The sequence below is a fragment of the Lactuca serriola genome, chromosome 6 (genome assembly GCF_051521515.1).
Source record: "Lactuca serriola cultivar US96UC23 chromosome 6, Lser_US96UC23_V15, whole genome shotgun sequence".
Taxonomy (NCBI): Eukaryota; Viridiplantae; Streptophyta; class Magnoliopsida; order Asterales; family Asteraceae; genus Lactuca; species Lactuca serriola.
Genome location: NC_136413.1, coordinates 169,703,466 through 169,708,123, shown reverse-complemented (window position 1 = coordinate 169,708,123; position 4,658 = coordinate 169,703,466).

The following is a 4,658-nucleotide window of genomic DNA, read 5'->3' as shown; positions in this document are numbered from 1 at the left end:
GATATTATCGTCTCATGATCACTTGTGATAAAATCCATGAAGTAATTCCAATGAGCACGGGTTGAATCCAATACTCAGAACTTATGAGCACTCATGAGTGTTGTAGCCCTTTGTCCAACGCCTTAGACCTCTACAAGCCAACCCATGACAGTCTTAATTCATATCTACTTCCAACATATGACCGACTGTGGATGGTTTGAATAACTTAGTCATTCCGGAAGAATAACCTAGTTTATTCGGGAAGTCAAAACATGCAAAATGAAACACAAGAATAATTGAATCCAATATGGTATCAAAACCTATGAACATAAATAAAACACCTTTTATTTATCACCATATGATTACACATTATTCATTGTATACTATTTCAACTATCAACTTTATTCTTCAATTTAAAACAATAGTTGTCCCATGCTCCAAGCATGTAAACTATGTTTTCTAAACACTAGTCATGCCATACACCAAGTATGCATACTATGTTTGTCTATGATCTTCACTTTGTGAATTAGATCAATTGAACATAACTCTAATGATCCTCTTTCACAGTCCCAAATCCTTACTGCAAATGCAAGAATTCCAAATTCATGCCATTTACTGAATTTTGTTAGATTCTAAACTTATATGCATTGATCTTCTTGTAATGATTATGCACAAAGTTGGAAAGACTTGACAACAATCATTACAGAGTATTCCAAAAAAGATCAGCTCCTTGGAAACATCCTTCTTGCATTAAGTTTCCTAATCTTACACAGATTGAATAATTTTTACTTTGAAACATTTCCAGATTCATTTTGACTATCACTTCTGAACAAGAGTTGCCTCCTTACATATTATGTCAATATGGTCCTTCCAGAATTATCACTATACTTCCAACTGTCCTTGAGCACCCAATCTTTGGTAAACCTTAGATTTTCCTCGACAATTGATTAATCCTTTTAGTCATATCCAATTCTAGACCTTTTCCCTTCTTAATGCCCTAGACATTTTGAAAAATTTAGAAATGATGAATATAGCACATCTAATCGATCCTATATCCGAAGCATATGGGACATGATTCATGATGTCTCACATAAAGACTAAACCAGTCTTTTGCTATAACATTTCCATTTCTATTTGCCAAGTTCTCATAATTTAGATTATGAAAACGGATGCCGTAAGCATAATCGAATTTTAGAACGCAAATAATGGACCCATATACAGAATTTCCTTATGTTGAGCCATTCCAACATGAAATTCATATATATATATATATATATATATATATATATATATATATATATATATCTATATATATCCTTGACTAAATACGATTAAAACCTCAATCTAAGCTTTTAGATTTGAGATGAAGTATAATTTCCTCTCCCTTAATTATAGCAAAACAACTTTTTCCCAATTGAAACTTTTTGTTTTCTATAATTAACATTGCTAACTTGCAATACTTATCATAATTATCATGCTCCCACTAACATGATGATTATTAGCATAACACTTATGCTCCCACTAGCTTTGACATGTACTCAGAAATCAGGTGGACTTCTAGAAATCAATACTTTATTGACTTTCTTACCAAAGTTCAGATTCCTGATACTAGATTGTTTTGATAAAACTTTATCAAAATCATACACCTTCCCTTAGATAGCTCATAGGTGTGTCTAAACAATTATGAAGAGGAATGCTGTAATCATAATGGTTTGACCTTTTTGCCACTTCTTACAAGTCCAGGTTAGTGTGCCGGTTAATGACACACGCTCCACTAACGAATTTGAGAATGCAAATATCGCAATTGCTATCTAGCTAAATCTACTTAGTGAAAGTGTTTCCTCACCATCATTTTCATGAATCGGAGAGAAACCTTATGACACTTAGATGTTTATGGTGTATGAGTTCCTACCCATATGAATTTGTCAAAACCATAATCACAAAACAAGGATAATGACAAATCCAAACTCATATGGATTGAACTTAATCTTAATTTCTTGACACCTGGCAGCTCAAGGGCCTGCCATTCCTTCCAAGTTGTTGTGCAACTAATTGAGAACTCTAAGAACTCTTATGCAAAACCAACTTTAACTGGAATGGGCACAAAATATGTCAACATGATAGGTTATAAACCTCAAGTCGTGTGCTAGTGAAGAACTTCAGGTTTTATTCTTGATTAGTTCTTGAGACTTTCAATACCTTTAAGACTCCCACTGTCCTCTTGACATATAAGACTCTCTTGTCAGATATTCAAGAGATAGTGTGGATTCTAATCAAGACAAACACTTCACACAATTGGCCTTAGTTGGTCTTTGTCTTATCCAAAACATCACAACTTACCAATTTCAAATGTACAAGAGTAGAAAACTTTTACTCATACATTTGACAAGTGTTTTAAACCTTCTCTAAGACATGTCACTCAAGTTCAATCTTACAGTATAACTCTAAGAATTGTTTTTGGAATGAAGTATGACTCATCTCCTTGATTTAACCATTTCAACAATTCAAGTTCCTCTTCTTAGTCATAAGAATGCACTAAGATTCCCTTAGAGAAATAATTGTGTTATGGTTTATTAATCATTAAGATGATCACAAAACTGATACTAAAGTACTCTTCCATCTTTTCATATTTGAGAAACTTTTATCTTTCTGCCTAAGTTGATTCTTCTTATTCGCTCTGCCTTACATTGGAACCTTTTCCAATGTCTCAGAGTTACACTTAAGCTTGTAAGTATAATCATATTTACTGAGCTTTAGTAAACTATGACGAATAATCTTATCGATCTTTTGTGGTGGACTTGACCAGTGCACAAGAATGTGTACTCGATCCCTTAGTCCTTCACTTGACTCACACATCCATGTGAACAAGTAATTAGTCTTAATTTTCCAATACTTGAAAGTTGTCATTCATCATGCTATACAACTTGCATGATTCCAAATTCCGGTCTAATTGAAGCTTGGGTGATGAGAATCTTTCCTTATTTGGTAAATTTAGACATTACCACAAATGACAGAATCAATTTCGTATTTCCACTCTTGCTATTAATGAAATCTTATAAGCAACAAAGATTTTCACCAAATGCCATTGTAAGGATATTTTAAAATAAATAAAATCTAAAATTTCCTTTTATTTTAAAAACCTTGCGGAAAAACTTATCCTTACAATCCATATGAAAACTTGTTGTTATCTATTCCTAAGCAAAATATTATAACTCTTAAGAAGTAGCCCAAGAATCCGATCTTCAAACTATGCGATAGAAATCCATCTACGCGATCAGATTCAACATATTATTTCTTTAATTTCTTTACGTTTCTTTGATTCTTAAAACATCAACATGTGACCAAGTCACATCATGTATCAAGAATCTGAGAATAAAAACTTAGCAGAGTTAGATAGTGGACTTTACCTGAAGTAGAGTTAATCTTATTGACTTTAACACCCTTAGGTAAATTGGCAGCTTCGCAACCAATGCCCTTTCCTTTGGCAATTCAACATATGGACGCTTTGGTAATTGAACATGGGACTATCACAGACCTAGCCTTTCTCTTTACCATTTGGTCAACCGAGTTGACTATGGCCGATCCCTTTCCATTAGGAAGGGAGAGCTTTACTGGATATCCGGTGTCACCATTGTCAATGTCCATCAAGTTTTAGGAAGTTGATTTTAGCAAATAGATAAGATCATTAAGGGTCTTTTCATAGTCTGTTTCATAGGAGTTCCACAAAAACTCACTATGTGACTTAGAAAGTGATTGAGCCACCAACTTTCTCAAGACTTTGACACCCAACTCTCCCGGCTTGTCAATATGTGACTACATCTCCAAGATGTGATCACACCTAGACCTTGCCTTGCCAATAAGGCTTGAGTGACCTTGAACTTGTGGGTTAGGGAGAATAATTGGAGGAGGTGAAAGAAGTATGATTTCCATGGGACATCATCTACATTTAGGAAAGCTTGTTTCAAGAGATTTGGAAAGATCATAAATGTCTAAACCAGACATCTTTTGGGGAGATATTCATGATAGTTGATCTAAAGTCCTTAATATAACACCCAATATGAAATATTAAGGCTAGGATCCAACAAACTATTTTATAACTTAGAAGAGGGATGCTGTAATCCAAGCTATAAAATATTTGAAGGTAGGTGAATGACGATTCACCAATTTCCACCAAGACAAACGAAATGTATTATTAGGTTTTAATTGGTTTTGAAACTCCTAGATCTTTGAGATTCATTGAACTGTTCAATGGCATGTTTCAATCTCGAGTGTGCCCTTCAGGTTTTGTGACTGGGATGCCGAGGATCACAAAACAAGGTGTGAAATAACCATGCAAATTACTTGGTACCCTTAAGTGTTTACCCCTCAATCGATGTGCTGGTTGATCACACACGCTCCATCGATACTATGATAAACATTAAGTTACCCTTTACCTACGTTGTTAAATACGAGTTAGTGTGCCGGTTAACCACACACGCTCCACTGACCGACTTAAACAAAGTGCAAAGTGTAATTTCATGGATTAGCACCTTATTCACATTTTCCTAAGTAACTAAGATTGTGTATTTATAAGAGTTTAGTTACTTAGTATTTATCATTAATACTTTTAATGAAGGGAGAATTCTAGTCCTTGTCCTACTCGTTCGGCTAGCAACCCTCCACCGGTCAAGGAAGCGGTG